Here is a 13,214-nt window from a genome sequence, read left to right on the forward strand (position 1 = left end):
CTCAGCGAGAGAAGGCCAAAATGAACACTTCATGCAGAACTCCTGTATTTTGAGGAAAACTCACTGAAATCAAGCTGTAACTTCAAGTTTATGCATCTTTCTATGCTTTCAGGTTGAAACTTGACTGAAAACTCACTTTGAAGAAAAGTTATGGCATTTTTGTATCACAGGTCACAAATAGCGTTTTCTCAGCGAGAGAAGGCCAAAATGAACACTTCATGCAGAACTCCTGTATTTTGATGAAAACTCACTGAAATCAAGCTGTAACTTCAAGTTTATGCATCTTTCTATGCTTTCAGGTTGAAACTTGACTGAAAACTCACTTTGAAGAAAAGTTATGGCTGTTTTGTGTCACAGGTCACAAATAGTGTTTTCTCAGTGAGAGAAGGCAAAAATGAAAACTTCATGTATAACTCCTGTATTTTGAGGAAAACTCACTGAAATCAAGCTGTAACTTCAAGTTTATGCATCTTTCTATGCTTTCAGGTTGAAACTTGACTGAAAAATCACTTTGAAGAAAAGTTATGGCATTTTTGTATCACAGGTCACAAATAGTGTTTTCTCAGCGAGAGAAGGCCAAAATGAACACTTCATGCAGAACACCTGTATTTTGATGAAAACTCACTGAAATCAAGCCGTAACTTCAAGTTTATGCATCTTTCTATGTTTTCAGGTTGAAACTTGACTGAAAACTCACTTTGAAGAAAAGTTATGGCATTTTTGTATCACAGGTCACAAATAGTGTTTTCTCAGCGAGAGAAGGCCAAAATGAACACTTCATGCATAACTCCTGTATTTTGATGAAAACTCACTGAAATCAACCTGTAACTTCAAGTTTATGCATCTTTCTATGCTTTCAGGTTGAAACTTGACTGAAAACTCACTTTGAACAAAAGTTATGGCTGTTTTGTGTCACAGGTCACAAATAGTGTTTTCTCAGCGAGAGAAGGCCAAAATGAACACTTCATGCAGATCTCCTGTATTTTGATGAAAACTCACTGAAATCCACCTGTAACTTCAAGTTTATGCATCTTTCTATGCTTTCAGGTTGAAACTTGACTGAAAACTCACTTTGAACAAAAGTTATGGCTGTTTTGTGTCACAGGTCACAAATAGTGTTTTCTCAGCGAGAGAAGGCCAAAATGAACACTTCATGCAGAACTCCTGTATTTTGAGGAAAACTCACTGAAATCAAGCTGTAACTTCAAGTTTATGCATTTTTCTATGCTTTCAGGTTGAAACTTGACTGAAAACTCACTTTGAACAAAAGTTATGGCTGTTTTGTGTCACAGGTCACAAATAGCGTTTTCTCAGCGAGAGAAGGCCAAAATGAACACTTCATGCAGAACTCCTGTATTTTGATGAAAACTCACTGAAATCAAGCTGTAACTTAAAGTTTATGCATCTTTCTATGCTTTCAGGTTGAAACTTGACTGAAAACTCACTTTGAAGAAAAGTTATGGCATTTTTGTATCACAGGTCACAAATAGCGTTTTCTCAGCGAGAGAAGGCCAAAATGAACACTTCATGCAGAACTCCTGTATTTTGATGAAAACTCACTGAAATCAAGCTGTAACTTCAAGTTTATGCATCTTTCTATGCTTTCAGGTTGAAACTTGACTGAAAACTCACTTTGAAGAAAAGTTATGGCTGTTTTGTGTCACAGGTCACAAATAGTGTTTTCTCAGTGAGAGAAGGCAAAAATGAAAACTTCATGTATAACTCCTGTATTTTGAGGAAAACTCACTGAAATCAAGCTGTAACTTCAAGTTTATGCATCTTTCTATGCTTTCAGGTTGAAACTTGACTGAAAAATCACTTTGAAGAAAAGTTATGGCATTTTTGTATCACAGGTCACAAATAGTGTTTTCTCAGCGAGAGAAGGCCAAAATGAACACTTCATGCAGAACACCTGTATTTTGATGAAAACTCACTGAAATCAAGCTGTAACTTCAAGTTTATGCATCTTTCTATGTTTTCAGGTTGAAACTTGACTGAAAACTCACTTTGAAGAAAAGTTATGGCATTTTTGTATCACAGGTCACAAATAGTGTTTTCTCAGCGAGAGAAGGCCAAAATGAACACTTCATGCATAACTCCTGTATTTTGATGAAAACTCACTGAAATCAACCTGTAACTTCAAGTTTATGCATCTTTCTATGCTTTCAGGTTGAAACTTGACTGAAAACTCACTTTGAACAAAAGTTATGGCTGTTTTGTGTCACAGGTCACAAATAGTGTTTTCTCAGCGAGAGAAGGCCAAAATGAACACTTCATGCAGAACTCCTGTATTTTGATGAAAACTCACTGAAATCCACCTGTAACTTCAAGTTTATGCATCTTTCTATGCTTTCAGGTTGAAACTTGACTGAAAACTCACTTTGAAGAAAAGTTATGGCTGTTTTGTGTCACAGGTCACAAATAGCGTTTTCTCAGCAAGAGAAGGCCAAAATGAAAACTTCATGCATAACTCCTGTATTTTGAGGAAAACTCACTGAAATCAAGCTGTAACTTCAAGTTTATGCATCTTTCTATGCTTTCAGGTTGAAATTTGACTGAAAACTCACTTTGAAGAAAAGTTATGGCATTTTTGTATCACAGGTCACAAATAGTGTTTTCTCAGCGAGAGAAGGCCAAAATGAACACTTCATGCATAACTCCTGTATTTTGATGAAAACTCACTGAAATCCACCTGTAACTTCAAGTTTATGCATCTTTCTATGCTTTCAGGTTGAAACTTGACTGAAAACTCACTTTGAACAAAAGTTTGGGCATTTTTGTATCACAGGTCACAAATAGTGTTTTCTCAGCGAGAGAAGGCCAAAATGAACACTTCATGCAGAACTCCTGTATTTTGAGGAAAACTCACTGAAATCAAGCTGTAACTTCAAGTTTATGCATCTTTCTATGCTTTCAGGTTGAAACTTGACTGAAAACTCACTTTGAACAAAAGTTATGGCTGTTTTGTGTCACAGGTCACAAATAGCGTTTTCTCAGCGAGAGAAGGCCAAAATGAACACTTCATGCAGAACTCCTGTATTTTGATGAAAACTCACTGAAATCAAGCTGTAACTTAAAGTTTATGCATCTTTCTATGCTTTCAGGTTGAAACTTGACTGAAAACTCACTTTGAAGAAAAGTTATGGCATTTTTGTATCACAGGTCACAAATAGCGTTTTCTCAGCGAGAGAAGGCCAAAATGAACACTTCATGCAGAACTCCTGTATTTTGATGAAAACTCACTGAAATCAAGCTGTAACTTCAAGTTTATGCATCTTTCTATGCTTTCAGGTTGAAACTTGACTGAAAACTCACTTTGAAGAAAAGTTATGGCTGTTTTGTGTCACAGGTCACAAATAGTGTTTTCTCAGTGAGAGAAGGCAAAAATGAAAACTTCATGTATAACTCCTGTATTTTGAGGAAAACTCACTGAAATCAAGCTGTAACTTCAAGTTTATGCATCTTTCTATGCTTTCAGGTTGAAACTTGACTGAAAAATCACTTTGAAGAAAAGTTATGGCATTTTTGTATCACAGGTCACAAATAGTGTTTTCTCAGCGAGAGAAGGCCAAAATGAACACTTCATGCAGAACTCCTGTATTTTGAGGAAAACTCACTGAAATCAAGCTGTAACTTCAAGTTTATGCATCTTTCTATGCTTTCAGGTTGAAACTTGACTGAAAACTCACTTTGAACAAAAGTTATGGCTGTTTTGTGTCACAGGTCACAAATAGTGTTTTCTCAGCGAGAGAAGGCCAAAATGAACACTTCATGCAGAACTCCTCAATTTTGATGAAAACTCACTGAAATCAAGTTGTAACTTCAAGTTTATGCATCTTTCTATGCTTTCAGGTTGAAACTTGACTGAAAACTCACTTTAAACAAAAGTTATGGCTGTTTTGTGTCACAGGTCACAAATAGCGTTTTCTCAGCGAGAGAAGGCCAAAATGAACACTTCATGCAGAACTCCTGTATTTTAATGAAAACTCACTCAAATCCACCTGTAACTTCAAGTTTATGCATCTTTCTATGCTTTCAGGTTGAAACTTGACTGAAAACTCACTTTGAACAAAAGTTATGGCTGTTTTGTATCACAGGTCACAAATAGCGTTTTCTCAGCGAGAGAAGGCCAAAATGAACACTTCATGCAGAACTCCTGTATTTTGATGAAAACTCACTGAAATCAAGCTGTAACTTCAAGTTTATGCATCTTTCTATGCTTTCAGGTTGAAACTTGACTGAAAACTCACTTTGAAGAAAAGTTATGGCTGTTTTGTGTCACAGGTCACAAATAGTGTTTTCTCAGTGAGAGAAGGCAAAAATGAAAACTTCATGTATAACTCCTGTATTTTGAGGAAAACTCACTGAAATCAAGCTGTAACTTCAAGTTTATGCATCTTTCTATGCTTTCAGGTTGAAACTTGACTGAAAAATCACTTTGAAGAAAAGTTATGGCATTTTTGTATCACAGGTCACAAATAGTGTTTTCTCAGCGAGAGAAGGCCAAAATGAACACTTCATGCAGAACTCCTGTATTTTGATGAAAACTCACTGAAATCAAGCTGTAACTTCAAGTTTATGCATCTTTCTATGTTTTCAGGTTGAAACTTGACTGAAAACTCACTTTGAAGAAAAGTTATGGCATTTTTGTATCACAGGTCACAAATAGCGTTTCCTCAGCGAGAGAAGGCCAAAATGAACACTTCAAGCAGAACTCCTGTATTTTGATGAAAACTCACTGAAATCCACCTGTAACTTCAAGTTTATGCATCTTTCTATGCTTTCAGGTTGAAACTTGACTGAAAACTCACTTTGAACAAAAGTTATGGCTGTTTTGTGTCACAGGTCACAAATAGTGTTTTCTCAGCGAGAGAAGGCCAAAATGAACACTTCATGCAGAACTCCTGTATTTTGATGAAAACTCACTGAAATCAAGTTGTAACTTCAAGTTTATGCATCTTTCTATGCTTTCAGGTTGAAACTTGACTGAAAACTCACTTTAAACAAAAGTTATGGCTGTTTTGTGTCACAGGTCACAAATAGCGTTTTCTCAGCGAGAGAAGGCCAAAATGAACACTTCATGCAGAACTCCTGTATTTTAATGAAAACTCACTCAAATCCACCTGTAACTTCAAGTTTATGCATCTTTCTATGCTTTCAGGTTGAAACTTGACTGAAAACTCACTTTGAACAAAAGTTATGGCTGTTTTGTGTCACAGGTCACAAATAGCGTTTTCTCAGCGAGAGAAGGCCAAAATGAACACTTCATGCAGAACTCCTGTATTTTGATGAAAACTCACTGAAATCAAGCTGTAACTTCAAGTTTGTGCAACTTTCCATGGTTTCAGGTTGAAACTTGACTGAAAACTCACTTTGAACAAAAATTATGGCTGTTTTGTGTCACAGGTCACAAATAACGTTTTCTCAGCGAGAGAAGTCCAAAATGAACACTTCATGCATAACTCCTGTATTTTGAGGAAAACTCACTGAAATCAAGCTGTAACTTCAAGTTTATGCATCTTTCTATGCTTTCAGGTTGAAACTTGACTGAAAACTCACTTTGAACAAAAGTTATGGCTGTTTTGTGTCACAGGTCACAAATAGCGTTTTCTCAGCGAGAGAAGGCCAAAATGAACACTTCATGCAGAACTCCTGTATTTTAATGAAAACTCACTCAAATCCACCTGTAACTTCAAGTTTATGCATCTTTCTATGCTTTCAGGTTGAAACTTGACTGAAAACTCACTTTGAAGAAAAGTTATGGCTGTTTTGTGTCACAGGTCACAAATAGCGTTTTCTCAGCGAGAGAAGGCCAAAATGAACACTTCATGCAGAACTCCTGTATTTTAATGAAAACTCACTCAAATCCACCTGTAACTTCAAGTTTATGCATCTTTCTATGCTTTCAGGTTGAAACTTGACTGAAAACTCACTTTGAACAAAAGTTATGGCTGTTTTGTGTCACAGGTCACAAATAGTGTTTTCTCAGCGAGAGAAGGCCAAAATGAACACTTCATGCAGAACTCCTGTATTTTGATGAAAACTCACTGAAATCAAGCTGTAACTTCAAGTTTATGCATCTTTCTATGCTTTCAGGTTGAAACTTGACTGAAAACTCACTTTAAACAAAAGTTATGGTTTTTTTGTGTCACAGGTCACAAATAGCGTTTTCTCAGCGAGAGAAGGCCAAAATGAACACTTCATGCAGAACTCCTGTATTTTAATGAAAACTCACTCAAATCCACCTGTAACTTCAAGTTTATGCATCTTTCTATGCTTTCAGGTTGAAACTTGACTGAAAACTCACTTTGAACAAAAGTTATGGCTGTTTTGTTTCACAGGTCACAAATAGCGTTTTCTCAGCGAGAGAAGGCCAAAATGAACACTTCATGCAGAACTCCTGTATTTTAATGAAAACTCACTCAAATCCACCTGTAACTTCAAGTTTATGCATCTTTCTATGCTTTCAGGTTGAAACTTGACTGAAAACTCACTTTGAACAAAAGTTATGGCTGTTTTGTGTCACAGGTCACAAATAGTGTTTTCTCAGCGAGAGAAGGCCAAAATGAACACTTCATGCAGAACTCCTGTATTTTGATGAAAACTCACTGAAATCAAGCTGTAACTTCAAGTTTATGCATCTTTCTATGCTTTCAGGTTGAAACTTGACTGAAAACTCACTTTAAACAAAAGTTATGGCTGTTTTGTGTCACAGGTCACAAATAGCGTTTTCTCAGCGAGAGAAGGCCAAAATGAACACTTCATGCAGAACTCCTGTATTTTAATGAAAACTCACTCAAATCCACCTGTAACTTCAAGTTTATGCATCTTTCTATGCTTTCAGGTTGAAACTTGACTGAAAACTCACTTTGAACAAAAGTTATGGCTGTTTTGTTTCACAGGTCACAAATAGCGTTTTCTCAGCGAGAGAAGGCCAAAATGAACACTTCATGCAGAACTCCTGTATTTTGATGAAAACTCACTGAAATCAAGCTGTAACTTCAAGTTTGTGCAACTTTCTATGGTTTCAGGTTGAAACTTGACTGAAAACTCACTTTGAACAAAAGTTATGGCTGTTTTGTATCACAGGTCACAAATAGTGTTTTCTCAGCGAGAGAAGGCCAAAATGAAAACTTCATACAGAACTCCTGTATTTTGAGGAAAACTCACTGAAATCAAGCTGTAACTTCAAGTTTATGCATCTTTCTATGCTTTCAGGTTGAAACTTGACTGAAAACTCACTTTGAACAAAAGTTATGGCATTTTTGTATCACAGGTCACAAATAGTGTTTTCTCAGCGAGAGAAGGCCAAAATGAACACTTCATGCAGAACTCCTGTATTTTGAGGAAAACTCACTGAAATCAAGCTGTAACTTCAAGTTTATGCATCTTTCTATGCTTTCAGGTTGAAACTTGACTGAAAACTCACTTTGAACAAAAGTTATGGCTGTTTTGTGTCACAGGTCACAAATAGTGTTTTCTCAGCGAGAGAAGGCCAAAATGAACACTTCATGCAGAACTCCTCAATTTTGATGAAAACTCACTGAAATCAAGTTGTAACTTCAAGTTTATGCATCTTTCTATGCTTTCAGGTTGAAACTTGACTGAAAACTCACTTTAAACAAAAGTTATGGCTGTTTTGTGTCACAGGTCACAAATAGCGTTTTCTCAGCGAGAGAAGGCCAAAATGAACACTTCATGCAGAACTCCTGTATTTTAATGAAAACTCACTCAAATCCACCTGTAACTTCAAGTTTATGCATCTTTCTATGCTTTCAGGTTGAAACTTGACTGAAAACTCACTTTGAACAAAAGTTATGGCTGTTTTGTATCACAGGTCACAAATAGCGTTTTCTCAGCGAGAGAAGGCCAAAATGAACACTTCATGCAGAACTCCTGTATTTTGATGAAAACTCACTGAAATCAAGCTGTAACTTCAAGTTTATGCATCTTTCTATGCTTTCAGGTTGAAACTTGACTGAAAACTCACTTTGAAGAAAAGTTATGGCTGTTTTGTGTCACAGGTCACAAATAGTGTTTTCTCAGTGAGAGAAGGCAAAAATGAAAACTTCATGTATAACTCCTGTATTTTGAGGAAAACTCACTGAAATCAAGCTGTAACTTCAAGTTTATGCATCTTTCTATGCTTTCAGGTTGAAACTTGACTGAAAAATCACTTTGAAGAAAAGTTATGGCATTTTTGTATCACAGGTCACAAATAGTGTTTTCTCAGCGAGAGAAGGCCAAAATGAACACTTCATGCAGAACTCCTGTATTTTGATGAAAACTCACTGAAATCAAGCTGTAACTTCAAGTTTATGCATCTTTCTATGTTTTCAGGTTGAAACTTGACTGAAAACTCACTTTGAAGAAAAGTTATGGCATTTTTGTATCACAGGTCACAAATAGCGTTTCCTCAGCGAGAGAAGGCCAAAATGAACACTTCAAGCAGAACTCCTGTATTTTGATGAAAACTCACTGAAATCCACCTGTAACTTCAAGTTTATGCATCTTTCTATGCTTTCAGGTTGAAACTTGACTGAAAACTCACTTTGAAGAAAAGTTATGGCATTTTTGTATCACAGGTCACAAATAGCGTTTCCTCAGCGAGAGAAGGCCAAAATGAACACTTCAAGCAGAACTCCTGTATTTTGATGAAAACTCACTGAAATCCACCTGTAACTTCATGTTTATGCATCTTTCTATGCTTTCAGGTTGAAACTTGACTGAAAACTCACTTTGAACAAAAGTTATGGCTGTTTTGTGTCACAGGTCACAAATAGTGTTTTCTCAGCGAGAGAAGGCCAAAATGAACACTTCATGCATAACTCCTGTATTTTGAGGAAAACTCACTGAAATCCACCTGTAACTTCAAGTTTATGCATCTTTCTATGCTTTCAGGTTGAAACTTGACTGAAAACTCACTTTAAACAAAAGTTATGGCTGTTTTGTGTCACAGGTCACAAATAGCGTTTTCTCAGCGAGAGAAGGCCAAAATGAACACTTCATGCAGAACTCCTGTATTTTAATGAAAACTCACTCAAATCCACCTGTAACTTCAAGTTTATGCATCTTTCTATGCTTTCAGGTTGAAACTTGACTGAAAACTCACTTTGAACAAAAGTTATGGCTGTTTTGTGTCACAGGTCACAAATAGCGTTTTCTCAGCGAGAGAAGGCCAAAATGAACACTTCATGCAGAACTCCTGTATTTTGATGAAAACTCACTGAAATCAAGCTGTAACTTCAAGTTTGTGCAACTTTCTATGGTTTCAGGTTGAAACTTGACTGAAAACTCACTTTGAACAAAAATTATGGCTGTTTTGTGTCACAGGTCACAAATAACGTTTTCTCAGCGAGAGAAGTCCAAAATGAACACTTCATGCATAACTCCTGTATTTTGAGGAAAACTCACTGAAATCAAGCTGTAACTTCAAGTTTATGCATCTTTCTATGCTTTCAGGTTGAAACTTGACTGAAAACTCACTTTGAACAAAAGTTATGGCTGTTTTGTGTCACAGGTCACAAATAGCGTTTTCTCAGCGAGAGAAGGCCAAAATGAACACTTCATGCAGAACTCCTGTATTTTAATGAAAACTCACTCAAATCCACCTGTAACTTCAAGTTTATGCATCTTTCTATGCTTTCAGGTTGAAACTTGACTGAAAACTCACTTTGAACAAAAGTTATGGCTGTTTTGTATCACAGGTCACAAATAGCGTTTTCTCAGCGAGAGAAGGCCAAAATGAACACTTCATGCAGAACTCCTGTATTTTGATGAAAACTCACTGAAATCAAGCTGTAACTTCAAGTTTATGCATCTTTCTATGCTTTCAGGTTGAAACTTGACTGAAAACTCACTTTGAACAAAAGTTATGGCTGTTTTGTATCACAGGTCACAAATAGTGTTTTCTCAGCAAGAGAAGGCCAAAATGAACACTTCATGCAGAACTCCTGTATTTTGAGGAAAACTCACTGAAATCCACCTGTAACTTCAAGTTTATGCATCTTTCTATGCTTTCAGGTTGAAACTTGACTGAAAACTCACTTTGAACAAAAGTTATGGCTGTTTTGTGTCACAGGTCACAAACAGCGTTTTCTCAGCGAGAGAAGGCCAAAATGAACTCTTCATGCAGAACTCCTGTATTTTAATGAAAACTCACTAAAATCCACCTGTAACTTAAAGTCTATGCATCTTTCTATGCTTTCAGGTTGAAACTTGACTGAAAACTCACTTTGAAGAAAAGTTATGGCTGTTTTGTGTCACAGGTCACAAATAGCGTTTTCTCAGCGAGAGAAGGCCAAAATGAACACTTCATGCAGAACTCCTGTATTTTAATGAAAACTCACTCAAATCCACCTGTAACTTCAAGTTTATGCATCTTTCTATGCTTTCAGGTTGAAACTTGACTGAAAACTCACTTTGAACAAAAGTTATGGCTGTTTTGTGTCACAGGTCACAAATAGTGTTTTCTCAGCGAGAGAAGGCCAAAATGAACACTTCATGCAGAACTCCTGTATTTTGATGAAAACTCACTGAAATCAAGCTGTAACTTCAAGTTTATGCATCTTTCTATGCTTTCAGGTTGAAACTTGACTGAAAAATCACTTTAAACAAAAGTTATGGCTGTTTTGTGTCACAGGTCACAAATAGCGTTTTCTCAGCGAGAGAAGGCCAAAATGAACACTTCATGCAGAACTCCTGTATTTTAATGAAAACTCACTCAAATCCACCTGTAACTTCAAGTTTATGCATCTTTCTATGCTTTCAGGTTGAAACTTGACTGAAAACTCACTTTGAACAAAAGTTATGGCTGTTTTGTTTCACAGGTCACAAATAGCGTTTTCTCAGCGAGAGAAGGCCAAAATGAACACTTCATGCAGAACTCCTGTATTTTGATGAAAACTCACTGAAATCAAGCTGTAACTTCAAGTTTGTGCAACTTTCTATGGTTTCAGGTTGAAACTTGACTGAAAACTCACTTTGAACAAAAGTTATGGCTGTTTTGTATCACAGGTCACAAATAGTGTTTTCTCAGCGAGAGAAGGCCAAAATGAAAACTTCATACAGAACTCCTGTATTTTGAGGAAAACTCACTGAAATCAAGCTGTAACTTCAAGTTTATGCATCTTTCTATGCTTTCAGGTTGAAACTTGATTGAAAACTCACTTTGAACAAAAGTTATGGCTATTTTGTGTCACAGGTCACAAATAACGTTTTCTCAGCGAGAGAAGGCCAAAATGAACACTTCATGCATAACTCCTGTATTTTGAGGAAAACTCACTGAAATCAAGCTGTAACTTCAAGTTTATGCATCTTTCTATGCTTTCAGGTTGAAACTTGACTGAAAACTCACTTTGAACAAAAGTTATGGCATTTTTGTATCACAGGTCACAAATAGTGTTTTCTCAGCGAGAGAAGGCCAAAATGAACACTTCATGCAGAACTCCTGTATTTTGAGGAAAACTCACTGAAATCAAGCTGTAACTTCAAGTTTATGCATCTTTCTATGCTTTCAGGTTGAAACTTGACTGAAAACTCACTTTGAACAAAAGTTATGGCTGTTTTGTGTCACAGGTCACAAATAGTGTTTTCTCAGCGAGAGAAGGCCAAAATGAACACTTCATGCAGAACTCCTCAATTTTGATGAAAACTCACTGAAATCAAGTTGTAACTTCAAGTTTATGCATCTTTCTATGCTTTCAGGTTGAAACTTGACTGAAAACTCACTTTAAACAAAAGTTATGGCTGTTTTGTGTCACAGGTCACAAATAGCGTTTTCTCAGCGAGAGAAGGCCAAAATGAACACTTCATGCAGAACTCCTGTATTTTAATGAAAACTCACTCAAATGCACCTGTAACTTCAAGTTTATGCATCTTTCTATGCTTTCAGGTTGAAACTTGACTGAAAACTCACTTTGAACAAAAGTTATGGCTGTTTTGTGTCACAGGTCACAAATAGCGTTTTCTCAGCGAGAGAAGGCCAAAATGAACACTTCATGCAGAACTCCTGTATTTTGATGAAAACTCACTGAAATCCACCTGTAACTTCAAGTTTATGCATCTTTCTATGCTTTCAGGTTGAAACTTGACTGAAAACTCACTTTGAAGAAAAGTTATGGCTGTTTTGTGTCACAGGTCACAAATAGCGTTTTCTCAGCGAGAGAAGGCCAAAATGAAAACTTCATGCATAACTCCTGTATTTTGAGGAAAACTCACTGAAATCAAGCTGTAACTTCAAGTTTATGCATCTTTCTATGCTTTCAGGTTGAAATTTGACTGAAAACTCACTTTGAAGAAAAGTTATGGCATTTTTGTATCACAGGTCACAAATAGTGTTTTCTCAGCGAGAGAAGGCCAAAATGAACACTTCATGCATAACTCCTGTATTTTGATGAAAACTCACTGAAATCCACCTGTAACTTCAAGTTTATGCATCTTTCTATGCTTTCAGGTTGAAACTTGACTGAAAACTCACTTTGAACAAAAGTTATGGCTGTTTTGTGTCACAGGTCACAAATAGTGTTTTCTCAGCGAGAGAAGGCCAAAATGAACACTTCATGCAGAACTCCTGTATTTTGATGAAAACTCACTGAAATCAAGTTGTAACTTCAAGTTTATGCATCTTTCTATGCTTTCAGGTTGAAACTTGACTGAAAACTCACTTTAAACAAAAGTTATGGCTGTTTTGTGTCACAGGTCACAAATAGCGTTTTCTCAGCGAGAGAAGGCCAAAATGAACACTTCATGCAGAACTCCTGTATTTTAATGAAAACTCACTCAAATCCACCTGTAACTTCAAGTTTATGCATCTTTCTATGCTTTCAGGTTGAAACTTGACTGAAAACTCACTTTGAACAAAAGTTATGGCTGTTTTGTGTCACAGGTCACAAATAGCGTTTTCTCAGCGAGAGAAGGCCAAAATGAACACTTCATGCAGAACTCCTGTATTTTGATGAAAACTCACTGAAATCAAGCTGTAACTTCAAGTTTGTGCAACTTTCTATGGTTTCAGGTTGAAACTTGACTGAAAACTCACTTTGAACAAAAATTATGGCTGTTTTGTGTCACAGGTCACAAATAACGTTTTCTCAGCGAGAGAAGTCCAAAATGAACACTTCATGCATAACTCCTGTATTTTGAGGAAAACTCACTGAAATCAAGCTGTAACTTCAAGTTTATGCATCTTTCTATGCTTTCAGGTTGAAACTTGA

Source organism: Aulostomus chinensis, chromosome 2 (genome assembly GCF_037954235.1).
Source record: "Aulostomus chinensis isolate RoL2024-O1b breed Wild chromosome 2, RoL_Achi_v1.0, whole genome shotgun sequence".
In the NCBI taxonomy this organism is placed as follows: Eukaryota; Metazoa; Chordata; class Actinopteri; order Syngnathiformes; family Aulostomidae; genus Aulostomus; species Aulostomus chinensis.